Consider the following 19,798-nt stretch of genomic DNA (forward strand, 5'->3'; position numbering starts at 1 on the left):
ATTCTGAACCTAGTTAAAAAGAATAAAACGTACTTTGCGTTAAACATAATCTAAGATGATATAAATTAATTTTTAAGCAAGATCAATAATAATAAATATTACCACACTCTCAGAAAGGATTTATCTCCAACATCAGAAAAAATGTCATTTTTCTTTCCATGGGTGTGGATCTTCTCGCGTCTTCCATCTCTTCAATACGATGAATTCATCCTTGACAATCTTTCTTCATTGGAGAAATGTATCCATTCTGAACCTAGTAAAAAAGATTAAAACGTACTTTGCGTTAAACATAATCTAAGATGATATAAATTAATTTTTAAGCTAGATCAATAATAAATATTAACACACTCTCAGAAAGGATTTTTCTCCAATATCAGAAAAATGTCATTTTTCTTTCCATGGGTGTGGATCTTCTCGCGTCTTCCATCTCTTCAAAACGATGAAATCATCCTTGACAATCTTTCTTCATTGGAGAAATGTATCCATTCTGAACCTAGTAAAAAAGAATAAAACGTACTTTGCGTTAAACATAATCAAAGATGATATAAATTAATTTTTAAGCAAGATCAATAATAATAAATATTAACACACTCTCAGAAAAGATTTCTCTCCAATATCAGAAAAATGTCATTTTTCTTTCCATGGGTGAGGATCTTCTCGCGTCTTCCATCTCTTCAAAACGATGAAATCATCCTTGACAATCTTTCTTCATTGGAGAAATGTATCCATTCTGAACCTAGTAAAAAAGAATAAAACGTACTTTGCGTTAAACATAATCTAAGATGATATAAATTAATTTTTAAGCTAGATCAATAATAAATATTAACACACTCTCAGAAAGGATTTCTCTCCAATATCAGAAAAATGTCATTTTTCTTTCCATGGGTGTGGAACTTCTCGCGTCTTCCATCTCTTCAAAACGATGAAATCATCCTTGACAATCTTTCTTCATTGGAGAAATGTATCCATTCTGAACCTAGTAAAAAAGAATAAAACGTACTTTGCGTTAAACATAATCTAAGATGACATAGATTAATTTTTAAGCAAGATCAATAATAATAAATATTAACACACTCTCAGAAAGGATTTATCTCCAATATCAGAAAAATGTCATTTTTCTTTCCATGGGTGTGGATCTTCTCGCGTCTTCCATCTCTTCAAAACGATGAAATCATCCTTGACAATCTTTCTTCATTGGAGAAATGTAACCATTCTGAACCTAGTTAAAAAGAATAATACGTACTTTGCGTTAAACATAATCTAAGATGATATAAATTAATTTTTAAGCAAGATCAATAATAATAAATATTAACACACTCTCAGAAAGGATTTATCTCCGACATCAGAAAAATGTCATTTTTCTTTCCATGGGTGTGGATCTTCTCGAGTCTTCCATCTCTTCAAAACGATGAAATAATCCTTGACAATCTTTCTTCATTGGAGAAATGTATCCATTCTGAACCTAGTAAAAAAGAATAAAACGTACTTTGCGTTAAACATAATCTAGGATGATATAAATTAATTTTTAAGCAAGATCAATAATAATAAATATTAACACACTCTCAGAAAGGATTTCTATCCAACATCAGAAAAAATGTCATTTTTCTTTCCATGGGTGTGGATCTTCTTGCGTCTTCCATCTCTTCAATACGATGAATTCATCCTTGACAATCTTTCTTCATTGGAGAAATGTATCCATTCTGAACCTAGTAAAAAAGATTAAAACGTACTTTGCGTTAAACATAATCTAAGATGATATAAATTAATTTTTAAGCTAGATCAATAATAAATATTAACACACTCTCAGAAAGGATTTTTCTCCAATATCAGAAAAATGTCATTTTTCTTTCCATGGGTGTGGATCTTCTCGCGTCTTCCATCTCTTCAAAACGATGAAATCATCCTTGACAATCTTTCTTCATTGGAGAAATGTATCCATTCTGAACCTAGTAAAAAAGAATAAAACGTACTTTGCGTTAAACATAATCTAAGATGATATAAATTAATTTTTAAGCTAAATCAATAATAAATATTAACACACTATCAGAAAGGATTTCTCTCCAACATCAGAAAAAATGTCATTTTTCTTTCCATGGGTGTGGATCTTCTCGCGTCTTCCATCTCTTCAAAACGATGAAATCATCCTTGACAATCTTTCTTCATTGGAGAAATGTATCCATTCTGAACCTAGTAAAAAAGAATAAAACGTACTTTGCGTTAAACATAATCTAAGATGATATAAATTAATTTTTAAGCTAGATCAATAATAAATATTAACACACTCTCAGAAAGGATTTCTCTCCAATATCAGAAAAATGTCATTTTTCTTTCCATGGGTGTGGATCTTCTCGCGTCTTCCATCTCTTCAAAACGATGAAATCATCCTTGACAATCTTTCTTCATTGGAGAAATGTATCCATTCTGAACCTAGTAAAAAAGAATAAAACGTACTTTGCGTTAAACATAATCTAAGATGATATAGATTAATTTTTAAGCAAGATCAATAATAATAAATATTAACACACTCTCAGAAAGGATTTATCTCCAACATCAGAAAAAATGTCATTTTTCTTTCCATGGGTGTGGATCTTCTCGCGTCTTCCATCTCTTCAATACGATGAAATCATCCTTGACAATCTTTCTTCATTGGAGAAATGTATCCATTCTGAACCTAGTAAAAAAGAATAAAACGTACTTTGCGTTAAACATAATCTAAGATGATATAAATTAATTTTTAAGCAAGATCAATAATAATAAATATTAACACACTCTCAGAAAGGATTTATCTCCAACATCAGAAAAAATGTCATTTTTCTTTCCATGGGAGTGGATATTCTCGCGTCTTCCATCTCTTCAATACGATGAAATCATCCTTGACAATCTTTCTTCATTGGAGAAATGTATCCATTCTGAACCTAGTAAAAAAGAATAAAACGTACTTTGCGTTAAACATAATCTAAGATGATATAAATTAATTTTTAAGCAAGATCAATAATAATAAATATTAACACACTCTCAGAAAGGATTTATCTCCAACATCAGAAAAAATGTCATTTTTCTTTCCATGGGTGTGAATCTTCTCGCGTCTTCCATCTCTTCAATACGATGAAATCATCCTTGACAATCTTTTTCATTGGAGAAATGTATCCATTCTGAACCTAGTAAAAAAGAATAAAACGTACTTTGCGTTAAACATAATCTAAGATGATATAAATTAATTTTTAAGCTAGATCAATAATAAATATTAACACACTATCAGAAAGGATTTCTCTCCAACATCAGAAAAAATGTCATTTTTCTTTCCATGGGTGTGGATCTTCTCGCGTCTTCCATCTCTTCAAAACGATGAAATCATCCTTGACAATCTTTCTTTATTGGAGAAATGTATCCATTCTGAATCTAGTAAAAAAGATTAAAACGTACTTTGCGTTAAACATAATCTAAGATGATATAAATTAATTTTTAAGCTAGATCAATAATAATAAATATTAACACACTCTCAGAAAGGATTTATCTCCAACATCAGAAAAAATGTCATTTTTTTTTCCATGGGTGTGGATCTTCTCGCGTCTTCCATCTCTTCAAAACGATGAAATCATCCTTGACAATCTTTCTTCATTGGAGAAATGTATCCATTCTGAACCTAGTAAAAAAGAATAAAACGTACTTTGCGTTAAACATAATCTAAGATGATATAAATTAATTTTTAAGCTAGATCAATAATAAATATTAACACACTCTCAGAAAGGATTTCTCTCCAATATCAGAAAAATGTCATTTTTCTTTCCATGGGTGTGGATCTTCTCGCGTCTTCCATCTCTTCAAAACGATGAAATCATCCTTGACAATCGTTCTTCATTGGAGAAATGTATCCATTCTGAACCTAGTAAAAAAGAATAAAACGTACTTTGCGTTAAACATAATCAAAGATGATATAAATTAATTTTTAAGCAAGATCAATAATAATAAATATTAACACACTCTCAGAAAGGATTTCTCTCCAATATCAGAAAAATGTCATTTTTCTTTCCAAGGGTGTGGATCTTCTCGCGTCTTCCATCTCTTCAAAACGATGAAATCATCCTTGACAATCTTTCTTCATTGGAGAAATGTATCCATTCTGAACCTAGTAAAAAAGAATAAAACGTACTTTGCGTTAAACATAATCTAAGATGATATAAATTAATTTTTAAGCTAGATCAATAATAAATATTAACACACTCTCAGAAAGGATTTCTCTCCAATATCAGAAAAATGTCATTTTTCTTTCCATGGGTGTGGATCTTCTTGCATCTTCCATCTCTTCAAAACGATGAAATCATCCTTGACAATCTTTCTTCATTGCAGAAATGTATCCATTCTGAACCTAGTAAAAAAGAATAAAACGTACTTTGCGTTAAACATAATCAAAGATGATATAAATAAATTTTTAAGCAAGATCAATAATAATAAATATTAACACACTCTCAGAAAGGATTTCTCTCCAATATCAGAAAAATGTCATTTTTCTTTCCATGGGTGTGGATCTTCTCGCATCTTCCATCTCTTCAAAACGATGAAATCATCCTTGACAATCTTTCTTCATTGGAGAAATGTATCCATTCTGAACCTAGTAAAAAAGAATAAAACGTACTTTGCGTTAAACATAATCAAAGATGATATAAATTAATTTTTAAGCAAGATCAATAATAATAAATATTAACACACTCTCAGAAAGGATTTCTCTCCAATATCAGAAAAATGTCATTTTTCTTTCCATGGGTGTGGATCTTCTCGCGTCTTCCATCTCTTCAAAACGATGAAATCATCCTTGACAATCTTTCTTCAATGGAGAAATGTATCCATTCTGAACCTAGTAAAAAAGAATAAAACGTACTTTGCGTTAAACATAATCTAAGATGATATAAATTAATTTTTAAGCTAGATCAATAATAAATATTAACACACTCTCAGAAAGGATTTCTCTCCAATATCAGAAAAATGTCATTTTTCTTTCCATGGGTGTGGATCTTCTCGCGTCTTCCATCTCTTCAAAACGATGAAATCATCCCTGACAATCTTTCTTCATTGGAGAAATGTATCCATTCTGAACCTAGTAAAAAAGAATAAAACGTACTTTGCGTTAACCATAATCTAAGATGATATAGATTAATTTTTAAGCAAGATCAATAATAATAAATATTAACACACTCTCAGAAAGGATTTATCTCCAACATCAGAAAAAATGTCATTTTTCTTTCCATGGGTGTGGATCTTCTCGCGTCTTCCATCTCTTCAATACGATGAAATCATCCTTGACAATCTTTCTTCATTGGAGAAATTTATCCATTCTGAACCTAGTAAAAAAGAATAAAACGTACTTTGCGTTAAACATAATCTAAGATGATATAAATTAATTTTTAAGCAAGATCAATAATAATAAATATTAACACACTCTCAGAAAGGATTTCTCTCCAATATCAGAAAAATGTCATTTTTCTTTCCATGGGTGTGGATCTTCTCGCGTCTTCCATCTCTTCAAAACGATGAAACCATCCTTGACAATCTTTCTTCATTGGAGAAATGTATCCATTCTGAACCTAGTAAAAAAGAATAAAACGTACTTTGCGTTAAACATAATCTAAGATGATATAAATTAATTTTTAAGCTAGATCAATAATAAATATTAACACACTCTCAGAAAGGATTTCTCTCCAATATCAGAAAAATGTCATTTTTCTTTCCATGGGTGTGGATCTTCTCGCGTCTTCCATCTCTTCAAAACGATGAAATCATCCTTGACAATCTTTCTTCATTGGAGAAATGTATCCATTCTGAACCTAGTAAAAAAGAATAAAACGTACTTTGCGTTAAACATAATCAAAGATGATATAAATTAATTTTTAAGCAAGATCAATAATAATAAATATTAACACGCTCTCAGAAAGGATTTCTCTCCAATATCAGAAAAATGTCATTTTTCTTTCCATGGGTGTGGATCTTCTCGCGTCTTCCATCTCTTCAATAATAAATATTAACACACTCTCAGAAAGGATTTCTCTCCAATATCAGAAAAATGTCATTTTTCTTTCCATGGGTGTGGATCTTCTCGCGTCTTCCATCTCATCAAAACGATGAAATCATCCTTGACAATCTTTCTTCATTGGAGAAATGTATCCATTCTGAACCTAGTAAAAAAGAATAAAACGTACTTTGCGTTAAACATAATCTAAGATGATATAAATTAATTTTTAAGCTAGATCAATAATAATAAATATTAACACACTCTCAGAAAGGATTTCTCTCCAATATCAGAAAAATGTCATTTTTCTTTCCATGGGTGTGGATCTTCTCGCGTCTTCCATCTCTTCAAAACGATGAAATCATCCTTGACAATCTTTCTTCATTGGAGAAATGTATCCATTCTGAACCTAGTAAAAAAGAATAAAACGTACTTTGCGTTAAACATAATCTAAGATGATATAAATTAATTTTTAAGCTAGATCAATAATAAATATTAACACACTCTCAGAAAGGATTTCTCTCCAATATCAGAAAAATGTCATTTTTCTTTCCATGGGTGTGGATCTTCTCGCGTCTTCCATCTCTTCAAAACGATGAAATCATCCTTGACAATCTTTCTTCATTGGAGAAATGTATCCATTCTGAACCTAGTAAAAAAGAATAAAACGTACTTTGCGTTAAACATAATCTAAGATGATATAAATTTATTTTTAAGCAAGATCAATAATAATAAATATTAACTCACTCTCAGAAAGGATTTATCTCCAACATCAGAAAAAATGTCATTTTTCTTTCCATGGGTGTGGATCTTCTCGCGTCTTCCATCTCTTCAAAACGATGAAATCATCCTTGACAATCTTTCTTCATTGGAGAAATGTATCCATTCTGAACCTAGTAAAAAAGAATAAAACGTACTTTGCGTTAAACATAATCTAAGATGATATAAATTTATTTTTAAGCAAGATCAATAATAATAAATATTAACACACTCTCAGAAAGGATTTATCTCCAACATCAGAAAAAATGTCATTTTTCTTTCCTTGGGTGTGGATCTTCTCGCGTCTTCCATGTCTTCAATACGATGAAATCATCCTTGACAATCTTTCTTCATTGGAGAAATGTATCCATTCTGAACCTAGTAAAAAAGAATAAAACGTACTTTGCGTTAAACATCATCTAAGATGATATAAATTAATTTTTAAGCTAGATCAATAATAAATATTAACACACTATCAGAAAGGATTTCTCTCCAATATCAGAAAAATGTCATTTTTCTTTCCATGGGTGTGGATCTTCTCGCGTCTTCCATCTCTTCAAAACGATGAAATCATCCTTGACAATCTTTCTTCATTGGAGAAATGTATCCATTCAGAACCTAGTAAAAAAGAATAAAACATACTTTGCGTTAAACATAATCTAAGATGCTTTAAATTAATTTTTAAGCAAGATCAATAATAATAAATATTAACACACTCTCAGAAAGGATTTACCTCCAACATCAGAAAAATGTCATTTTTCTTTCCATGGGTGTGGATCTTCTCGCGTCTTCCATCCCTTCAAAACGATGAAATCATCCTTGACAATCTTTCTTCATTGGAGAAATGTATCCATTCTGAACCTAGTAAAAAAGAATAAAACGTACTTTGCGTTAAACATAATCTAAGATGATATAAATTAATTTTTAAGCAAGATCAATAATAATAAATATTAACACACTCTCAGAAAGGATTTATCTCCAACATCAGAAAAAATGTCATTTTTCTTTCCATGGGTGTGGATCTTCTCGCGTCTTCCATCTCTTCAATACGATGAAATCATCCTTGACAATCTTTCTTCATTGGAGAAATGTATCCATTCTGAACATAGTAAAAAAGAATAAAACGTACTTTGCGTTAAACATAATCTAAGATGATATAAATTAATTTTTAAGCTAGATGAATAATAAATATTAACACACTATCAGAAAGGATTTCTCTCCAACATCAGAAAAAATGTCATTTTTCTTTCCATGGGTGTGGATCTTCTCGCGTCTTCCATCTCTTCAAAACGATGAAATCAGGCTTGACAATCTTTCTTCATTGGAGAAATGTATCCATTCTGAACCTAGTAAAAAAGATTAAAACGTACTTTGCGTTAAACATAATCTAAGATGATATAAATTAATTTTTAAGCTAGATCAATAATAAATATTAACACACTCTCAGAAAGGATTTCTCTCCAATATCAGAAAAATGTCATTTTTCTTTCCATGGGTGAGGATCTTCTCGCGTCTTCCATCTCATCAAAACGATGAAATCATCCTTGACAATCTTTCTTCATTGGAGAAATGTATCCATTCTGAACCTAGTAAAAAAGAATAAAACGTACTTTGCGTTAAACATAATCTAAGATGATATAAATTAATTTTTAAGCTAGATCAATAATAATAAATATTAACACACTCTCAGAAAGGATTTCTCTCCAATATCAGAAAAATGTCATTTTTCTTTCCATGGGTGTGGATCTTCTCGCGTCTTCCATCTCTTCAAAACGATGAAATCATCCGTGACAATCTTTCTTCATTGGAGAAATGTATCCATTCTGAACCTAGTAAAAGAGAATAAAACGTACTTTGCGTTAAACATCATCTAAGATGATATAAATTAATTTTTAAGCTAGATCAATAATAAATATTAACACACTATCAGAAAGGATTTCTCTCCAATATCAGAAAAATGTCATTTTTCTTTCCATGGGTGTGGATCTTCTCGCGTCTTCCATCTCTTCAAAACGATGAAATCATCCTTGACAATCTTTCTTCATTGGAGAAATGTATCCATTCAGAACCTAGTAAAAAAGAATAAAACATACTTTGCGTTAAACATAATCTAAGATGATATAAATTAATTTTTAAGCAAGATCAATAATAATAAATATTAACACACTCTCAGAAAGGATTTATCTCCAACATCAGTAAAATGTCATTTTTCTTTCCATGGGTGTGGATCTTCTCGCGTCTTCCATCTCTTCAAAACGATGAAATCATCCTTGACAATCTTTCTTCATTGGAGAAATGTATCCATTCTGAACCTAGTAAAAAAGAATAAAACGTACTTTGCGTTAAACATAATCTAAGATGATATAAATTAATTTTTAAGCAAGATCAATAATAATAAATATTAACACACTCTCAGAAAGGATTTATCTCCAACATCAGAAAAAATGTCATTTTTCTTTCCATGGGTGTGGATCTTCTCGCGTCTTCCATCTCTTCAATACGATGAAATCATCCTTGACAATCTTTCTTCATTGGAGAAATGTATCCATTCTGAACCTAGTAAAAAAGAATAAAACGTACTTTGCGTTAAACATAATCTAAGATGATATAAATTAATTTTTAAGCTTGATCAATAATAAATATTAACACACTATCAGAAAGGATTTCTCTCCAACATCAGAAAAAATGTCATTTTTCTTTCCATGGGTGTGGATCTTCTCGCGTCTTCCATCTCTTCAAAACGATGAAATCATCCTTGACAATCTTTCTTCATTGGAGAAATGTATCCATTCTGAACCTAGTAAAAAAGATTAAAACGTACTTTGCGTTAAACATAATCTAAGATGATATAAATTAATTTTTAAGCTAGATCAATAATAAATATTAACACACTCTCAGAAAGGATTTCTCTCCAATATCAGAAAAATGTCGTTTTTCTTTCCATGGGTGTGGATCTTCTCGCGTCTTCCATCTCTTCAAAACGATGAAATCATCCTTGACAATCTTTCTTCATTGGAAAAATGTATCCATTCTGAACCTAGTAAAAAAGAATAAAACGTACTTCGCGTTAAACATAATCTAAGATGATATAGATTAATTTTTAAGCAAGATCAATAATAATAAATATTAACACACTCTCAGAAAGGATTTATCTCCAACATCAGAAAAAATGTCATTTTTCTTTCCATGGGTGTGGATCTTCTCGCGTCTTCCATCTCTTCAAAACAATGAAATCATCCTTGACAATCTTTCTTCATTGGAGAAATGTATCCATTCTGAACCTAGTAAAAAAGAATAAAACGTACTTTGCGTTAAACATAATCTAAGATGATATAAATTAATTTTTAAGCAAGATCAATAATAATAAATATTAACACACTCTCAGAAAGGATTTATCTCCAACATCAGAAAAAATGTCATTTTTCTTTCCATGGGTGTGGATCTTCTAGCGTCTTCCATCTCTTCAAAACGATGAAATCATCCTTGACAATCTTTCTTCATTGGAGAAATGTATCCATTCTGAACCTAGTAAAAAAGAATAAAACGTACTTTGCGTTAAACATAATCTAAGATGATATAAATTAATTTTTAAGCAGGATCAATAATAATAAATATTAACACACTCTCAGAAAGGATTTATCTCCAACATCAGAAAAAATGTCATTTTTCTTTCCATGGGTGTGGATCTTCTCGCGTCTTCCATCTCTTCAAAACGATGAAATCATCCTTGACAATCTTTCTTCATTGGAGAAATGTATCCATTCTGAACCTAGTAAAAAAGAATAAAACGTACTTTGCGTTAAACATAATCTAAGATGATATAAATTAATTTTTAAGCTAGATCAATAATAAATATTAACACACTCTCAGAAAGGATTTCTCTCCAATATCAGAAAAATGTCATTTTTCTTTCCATGGGTGTGGATCTTCTCGCGTCTTCCATCTCTTCAAAACGATGAAATCATCCTTGACAATCTTTCTTCATTGGAGAAATGTAACCATTCTGAACCTAGTTAAAAAGAATAAAACGTACTTTGCGTTAAACATAATCTAAGATGATATAAATTAATTTTTAAGCTAGATCAATAATAAATATTAACACACTCTCAGAAAGGATTTCTCTCCAATATCAGAAAAATGTCATTTTTCTTTCCATGGGTGTGGATCTTCTCGCGTCTTCCATCTCTTCAAAACGATGAAATCATGCTTGACAATCTTTCTTCATTGGAGAAATGTAACCATTCTGAACCTAGTTAAAAAGAATAAAACGTACTTTGCGTTAAACATAATCTAAGATGATATAAATTAATTTTTAAGCAAGATCAATAATAATAAATATTAACACACTCTCAGAAAGGATTTATCTCCAACATCAGAAAAAATGTCATTTTTCTTTCCATGGGTGTAGATCTTCTCGCGTGTTCCATCTCATCAAAACGATGAAATCATCCTTGACAATCTTTCTTCATTGGAGAAATGTATCCATTCTGAACCTAGTAAAAAAAAATAAAAAGTACTTTGCGTTAAACATAATCTAAGATGATATAAATTAATTTTTAAGCTAGATCAATAATAAATATTAACACACTCTCAGAAAGGATTTCTCTCCAATATCAGAAAAATGTCATTTTTCTTTCCATGGGTGTGGATCTTCTCGCGTCTTCCATCTCTTCAAAACGATGAAATCATCCTTGACAATCTTTCTTCATTGGAGAAATGTATCCATTCTGAACCTAGTAAAAAAGAATAAAACGTACTTTGCGTTAAACATAATCTAAGATGATATAAATTAATTTTTAAGCTAGAGCAATAATAAATATTAACACACTCTCAGAAAAGATTTCTCTCCAATATCAGAAAAATGTCATTTTTCTTTCCTTGGGTGTGGATCTTCTCGCGTCTTCCATCTCTTCAAAACGATGAAATCATCCTTGACAATCTTTCTTCATTGGAGAAATGAATCCATTCTGAACCTAGTAAAAAAGAATAAAACGTACTTTGCGTTAAACATAATCTAAGATGATATAAATTAATTTTTCAGCTAGATCAATAATAAATATTAACACACTCTCAGAAAGGATTTATCTCCAACAACAGAAAAAATGTCATTTTTCTTTCCATGGGTGTGGATCTTCTCGCGTCTTCCATCTCATCAAAACGATGAAATCATCCTTGACAAACTTTCTTCATTGGAGAAATGTATCCATTCTGAACCTAGTAAAAAAGAATAAAACGTACTTTGCGATAAACAGAATCTAAGATGATATAAATTAATTTTTAAGCTAGAGCAATAATAAATATTAACACACTCTCAGAAAGGATTTCTCTCCATTATCAGAAAAATGTCATTTTTCTTTCCATGGGTGTGGATCTTCTCGCGTCTTCCATCTCTTCAAAACGATGAAATCATCCTTGACAATCTTTCTTCATTGGAGAAATGTATCCATTCTGAACCTAGTAAAAACGAATAAAACGTACTTTGCGTTAAACATAATCTAAGATGATATAAATTAATTTTTAAGCAGGATCAATAATAATAAATATTAACACACTCTCAGAAAGGATTTATCTCCAACATCAGAAAAAATGTCATTTTTCTTTCCATGGGTGTGGATCTTCTCGCGTCTTCCATCTCTTCAAAACGATGAAATCATCCTTGACAATCTTTCTTCATTGGAGAAATGTATCCATTCTGAACCTAGTAAAAAAGAATAAAACGTACTTTGCGTTAAAAATAATCTAAGATGATATAAATTAATTTTTAAGCTAGATCAATAATAAATATTAACACACTCTCAGAAAGGATTTCTCTCCAATATCAGAGAAATGTCATTTTTCTTTCCATGGGTGTGGATCTTCTCGCGTCTTCCATCTCTTCAAAACGATGAAATCATCCTTAACAATCTTTCTTCATTAGAGAAATGTATCCATTCTGAACCTAGTAAAAAAGAATAAAACGTACTTTGCGTTAAACATAATCTAAGATGATATAAATTAATTTTTAAGCAAGATCAATAATAATAAATATTAACACACTCTCAGAAAGGATTTATCTCCAACATCAGAAAAAATGTCATTTTTCTTTCCATGGGTGTGGATCTTCTCGCGTCTTCCATCTCTTCAAAACGATGAAATTATCCTTGACAATCTTTCTTCATTGGAGAAATGTATCCATTCTGAACCTAGTAAAAAAAGAATAAAACGTACTTTGCGTTAAACATAATCCAAGATGATATAAATTAATTTTTAAGCTAGATCAATAATAAATATTAACACACTCTCAGAAAGGATTTCTCTCCAATAACAGAAAAATGTCATTTTTCTTTCCATGGGTGTGGATCTTCTCGCGTCTTCCATCTCTTCAAAACGATGAAATCATCCTTGACAATCTTTCTTCATTGGAGAAATGTATCCATTCTGAACCTAGTAAAAAAGAATAAAACGTACTTTGCGTTAAACATAATCTAAGATGATATAAATTAATTTTTAAGCTAGATCAATAATAAATATTAACACACTCTCAGAAAGGATTTCTCTCCAATATCAGAAAAATGTCATTTTTCTTTCCATGAGTGTGGATCTTCTCGCGTCTTCCATCTCTTCAAAACGATGAAATCATCCTTGACAATCTTTCTTCATTGGAGAAATGTATCCATTCTAAACCTAGTAAAAAAGAATAAAACGTACTTTGCGATAAACATAATCTAAGATGATATAAATTAATTTTTAAGCTAGATCAATAATAAATATTAACACACTCTCAGAAAGGATTTATCTCCAACATCAGAAAAAATGTCATTTTTCTTTCCATGGGTGTGGATCTTCTCGCGTCTTCCATCTCTTCAAAACGATGAAATCATCCTTGACAATCTTTCTTCATTGGAGAAATGTATCCATTCTGAACCTAGTAAAAAAGAATAAAACGTACTTTGCGTTAAACATAATCTAAGATAATATAAATTAATTTTTAAGCTAGATCAATAATAAATATTAACACACTATCAGAAAGGATTTCTCTCCAGCATCAGAAAAAATGTCATTTTTCTTTCCATGGGTGTGGATCTTCTCCCGTCTTCCATCTCTTCAAAACGATGAAATCATCCTTGACAATCTTTCTTCATTGGAGAAATGTATCCATTCCGAACCTAGTAAAAAAGAATAAAACGTACTTTGCGTTAAACATAATCTAAGATGATATAAATTATATTTTAAGCTAGATCAATAATAAATATTAACACACTCTCAGAAAGGATTTCTCTCCAATATCAGAAAAATGTTATTTTTCTTTCCATGGGTGTGGATCTTCTCGCGTCTTCCATCTCTTCAAAACGATGAAATCATCCTTGACAATCTTTCTTCATTGGAGAAATGTATCCATTCTGAACCTAGTAAAAAAGAATAAAACGTACTTTGCGTTAAACATAATCTAAGATGATATAAATTAATTTTTAAGCAGGATCAATAACAATAAATATTAACACACTCTCAGAAAGGATTTATCTCCAACATCAGAAAAAATGTCATTTTTCTTTCCATGGGTGTGGATCTTCTCGCGTCTTCCATCTCTTCAAAACGATGAAATCATCCTTGACAATCTTTCTTCATTGGAGAAATGTATCCATTCTGAACCTAGTAAAAAAGAATAAAACGTACTTTGCGTTAAACATAATCTAAGATGATATAAATTAATTTTTAAGCTAGATCAATAATAAATATTAACACACTCTCAGAAAGGATTTCTCTCCAATATCAGAAAAATGTCATTTTTCTTTCCATGGGTGTGGATCTTCTCGCGTCTTCCATCTCTTCAAAACGATGAAATCATCCTTGACAATCTTTCTTCATTGGAGAAATGTAACCATTCTGAACCTAGTTAAAAAGAATAAAACGTACTTTGCGTTAAACATAATCTAAGATGATATAAATTAATTTTTAAGCAAGATCAATAATAATAAATATTAACACACTCTCAGAAAGGATTTATCTCCAACATCAGAAAAAATGTCATTTTTCTTTCCATGGGTGTAGATCTTCTCGCGTCTTCCATCTCATCAAAACGATGAAATCATCCTTGACAATCTTTCTTCATTGGAGAAATGTATCCATTCTGAACCTAGTAAAAAAAATAAAAAGTACTTTGCGTTAAACATAATCTAAGATGATATAAATTAATTTTTAAGCTAGAGCAATAATAAATATTAACACACTCTCAGAAAAGATTTCTCTCCAATATCAGAAAAATGTCATTTTTCTTTCCATGGGTGTGGATCTTCTCGCGTCTTCCATCTCTTCAAAACGATGAAATCATCCTTGACAATCTTTCTTCATTGGAGAAATGTATCCATTCTGAACCTAGTAAAAAGAATAAAACGTACTTTGCGTTAAACATAATCTAAGATGATATAAATTAATTTTTAAGCAAGATCAATAATAATAAATATTAACACACTCTCAGAAAGGATTTATCTCCAACATCAGAAAAAATGTCATTTTTCTTTCCATGGGTGTGGATCTTCTCGCGTCTTCCATCTCATCAAAACGATGAAATCATCCTTGACAATCCTTCTTCATTGGAGAAATGTATCCATTCTGAACCTAGTAAAAAAGAATAAAACGTACTTTGCGATAAACATAATCTAAGATGATATAAATTAATTTTTAAGCTAGAGCAATAATAAATATTAACACACTCTCAGAAAAGATTTCTCTCCAATATCAGAAAAATGTCATTTTTCTTTCCATGGTTGTGGATCTTCTCGCGTCTTCCATCTCTTCAAAACGATGAAATCATCCTTGACAATCTTTCTTCATTGGAGAAATGTATCCATTCTGAACCTAGTAAAAAAGAATAAAACGTACTTTGCGTTAAACATAATCTAAGATGATATAAATTAATTTTTAAGCTAGATCAATAATAAATATTAACACACTCTCAGAAAGGATTTCTCTCCAATATCAGAAAAATGTCATTTTTCTTTCCATGGGTGTGGATCTTCTCGCGTCTTCCATCTCTTCAAAACGATGAAATCATCCTTGACAATCTTTCTTCATTGGAGAAATGTATCCATTCTGAACCTAGTAAAAAAGAATAAAACGTACTTTGCGTTAAACATAATCTAAGATGATATAAATTAATTTTTAAGCAGGATCAATAATAATAAATATTAACACAATCTCAGAAAGGATTTATCTCCAACATCAGAAAAAATGTCATTTTTCTTTCCATGGCTGTGGATCTTCTCGCGTCTTCCATCTCTTCAAAACGATGAAATCATCCTTGACAATCTTTCTTCATAGGAGAAATGTATCCATTCTAAACCTAGTAAAAAAGAATAAAACGTACTTTGCGTTAAAAATAATCTAAGATGATATAAATTAATTTTTAAGCTAGATCAATAATAAATATTAACACACTCTCAGAAAGGATTTCTCTCCAATATCAGAGAAATGTCATTTTTCTTTCCATGGGTGTGGATCTTCTCGCGTCTTCCATCTCTTCAAAACGATGAAATCATCCTTGACAATCTTTCTTCATTGGAGAAATGTATCCATTCTGAACCTAGTAAAAAAGAATAAAACGTACTTTGCGTTAAACATAATCTAAGATGATATAAATTAATTTTTAAGCAGGATCAATAATAATAAATATTAACACACTCTCAGAAAGGATTTATCTCCAACATCAGAAAAAATGTCATTTTTCTTTCCATGGGTGTGGATCTTCTCGCGTCTTCCATCTCTTCAAAACGATGAAATCATCCTTGACAATCTTTCTTCATTGGAGAAATGTATCCATTCTGAACCTAGTAAAAAAGAATAAAACGTACTTTGCGTTAAACATAATCTAAGATGATATAAATTAATTTTTAAGCTAGATCAATAATAAATATTAACACACTCTCAGAAAGAATTTCTCTCCAATATCAGAAAAATGTCATTTTTCTTTCCATGGGTGTGGATCTTCTCGCGTCTTCCATTTCTTCAAAACGATGAAATCATCCTTCACAATCTTTCTTCATTGGAGAAATGTAACCATTCTGAACCTAGTTAAAAAGAATAAAACGTACTTTGCGTTAAACATAATCTAAGATGATATAAATTAATTTTTAAGCAAGATCAATAATAATAAATATTAACACACTCTCAGAAAGGATTTATCTCCAACATCAGAAAAAATGTCATTTTTCTTTCCATGGGTGTAGATCTTCTCGCGTCTTCCATCTCATCAAAACGATGAAATCATCCTTGACAATCTTTCTTCATTGGAGAAATGTATCCATTCTGAACCTAGTAAAAAAAAATAAAAAGTACTTTGCGTTAAACATAATCTAAGATGATATAAATTAATTTTTAAGCTAGAGCAATAATAAATATTAACACACTCTCAGAAAAGATTTCTCTCCAATATCAGAAAAATGTCATTTTTCTTTCCATGGGTGTGGATCTTCTCGCGTCTTCCATCTCTTCAAAACGATGAAATCATTCTTGACAATCTTTCTTCATTGGAGAAATGTATCCATTCTGAACCTAGTAAAAAGAATAAAACGTACTTTGCGTTAAACATAATCTAAGATGATATAAATTAATTTTTAAGCCAGATCAATAATAATAAATATTAACACACTCTCAGAAAGGATTTATCTCCAACATCAGAAAAAATGTCATTTTTCTTTCCATGGGTGTGGATCTTCTCGCGTCTTCCATCTCTTCAATACGATGAAATCATCCTTGACAATCTTTCTTCATTGGAGAAATGTATCCATTCTGAACCTAGTAAAAAAGAATAAAACGTACTTTGCGTTAAACATAATCTAAGATGATATAAATTAATTTTTAAGCTAGATCAATAATAAATATTAACACACTATCAGAAAGGATTTCTCTCCAACATCAGAAAAAATGTCATTTTTCTTTCCATGGGTGTGGATCTTCTCGCGTCTTCCATCTCTTCAAAACGATGAAATCATCCTTGACAATCTTTCTTCATTGGAGAAATGTATCCATTCTGAACCTAGCAAAAAAGAATAAAACGTACTTTGCGTTAAACATAATCTAAGATGATATAAATTAATTTTTAAGCTAGATCAATAATAAGTATTAACACACTCTCAGAAAGGATTTCTCTCCAATATCAGAAAAATGTCATTTTTCTTTCCATGGGTGTGGATCTTCTCGCGTCTTCCATCTCTTCAAAACGATGAAATCATCCTTGACAATCTTTCTTCATTGGAGAAATGTATCCATTCTTAACCTAGTAAAAAAGAATAAAACGTACTTTGCGTTAAACATAATCTAAGATGATATAAATTAATTTTTAAGCTAAATCAATAATAAATATTAACACACTATCAGAAAGGATTTCTCTCCAACATCAGAAAAAATGTCATTTTTCTTTCCATGGGTGTGGATATTCTCGCGTCTTCCATCTCTTCAAAACGATGAAATCATCCTTGACAATCTTTCTTCATTGGAGAAATGTATCCATTCTGAACCTAGTAAAAAAGAATAAAACGTACTTTGCGTTAAACATAATCTAAGATGATATAAATTAATTTTTAAGCTAGATCAATAATAAGTATTAACACACTCTCAGAAAGGATTTCTCTCCAATATCAGAAAAATGTCATTTTTCTTTCCATGGGTGTGGATCTTCTCGCGTCTTCCATCTCTTCAAAACGATGAAATCATCCTTGACAATCTTTCTTCATTGGAGAAATGTATCCATTCTGAACCTAGTAAAAAAGAATAAAACGTACTTTGCGTTAAACATAATCTAAGATGATATAAATTAATTTTTAAGCTAAATCAATAATAAATATTAACACACTCTCAGAAAGGATTTCTCTCCAATATCAGAAAAATGTCATTTTTCTTTCCATGGGTGTGGATCTTCTCGCGTCTTCCATCTCTTCAAAACGATGAAATCATCCTTGACAATCTTTCTTCATTGGAGAAATGTATTCATTCTGAACCTAATAAAAAAGAATAAAACGTACTTTGCGTTAAACATAATCTAAGATGATATAAATTAATTTTTAAGCTAGATCAATAATAAATATTAACACACTCTCAGAAAGGATTTATCTCCAACATCAGAAAAAATGTCATTTTTCTTTCCATGGGTGTGGATCTTCTCGCGTCTTCCATCTCTTCAAAACGATGAAATCATCCTTGACAATCTTTCTTCATTGGAGAAATGTATCCATTCTGAACCTAGTAAAAAAGAATAAAACGTACTTTGCGTTAAACATAATCTAAGATGATATAAATTAATTTTTAAGCAGGATCAATAATAATAAATATTAACACACTCTCAGAAAGGATTTCTCTCCAATATCAGAAAAATGTCATTTTTCTTTCCATGGGTGTGGATCTTCTCGCGTCTTCCATCTCTTCAAAACGATGAAATCATCCTTGACAATCTTTCTTCATTGGAGAAATGTAACCATTCTGAACCTAGTTAAAAAGAATAAAACGTACTTTGCGTTAAACATAATCTAAGATGATATAAATTAATTTTTAAGCAAGATCAATAATAATAAATATTAACACACTCTCAGAAAGGATTTATCTCCAACATCAGAAAAAATGTCACTTTTCTTTCCATGGGTGTAGATCTTCTCGCGTCTTCCATCTCATCAAAACGATGAAATCATCCTTGACAATCTTTCTTCATTGGAGAAATGTATTCATTCTGAACCTAGTAAAAAAAAATAAAAAGTACTTTGCGTTAAACATAATCTAAGATGATATAAATTAATTTTTAAGCTAGAGCAATAATAAATATTAACACACTCTCAGAAAAGATTTCTCTCCAATATCAGAAAAATGTCATTTTTCTTTCCATGGGTGTGGATCTTCTCGCGTCTTCCATCTCTTCAAAACGATGAAATCATCCTTGACAATCTTTCTTCATTGGAGAAATGTATCCATTCTGAACCTAGTAAAAAGAATAAAACGTACTTTGCGTTAAACATAATCTAAGATGATATAAATTAATTTTTAAGCAAGATCAATAATAATAAATATTAACACACT

General features: G+C 30.5%; 1 protein-coding gene across 1 annotated transcript in view; it reads left to right on the forward strand.

Annotated features, from left to right (window-relative positions):
* Window positions 1–19,798, forward strand: part of LOC107452876 (puratrophin-1) — a 388,240-nt gene that overhangs the window by 142,070 nt on the left and 226,372 nt on the right. The window lies entirely within an intron of this gene.

Source organism: Parasteatoda tepidariorum, chromosome 4 (assembly GCF_982258835.1).
Source record: "Parasteatoda tepidariorum strain Cologne lab strain chromosome 4, Ptep-v5.0, whole genome shotgun sequence".
Classification (NCBI taxonomy): domain Eukaryota; kingdom Metazoa; phylum Arthropoda; class Arachnida; order Araneae; family Theridiidae; genus Parasteatoda; species Parasteatoda tepidariorum.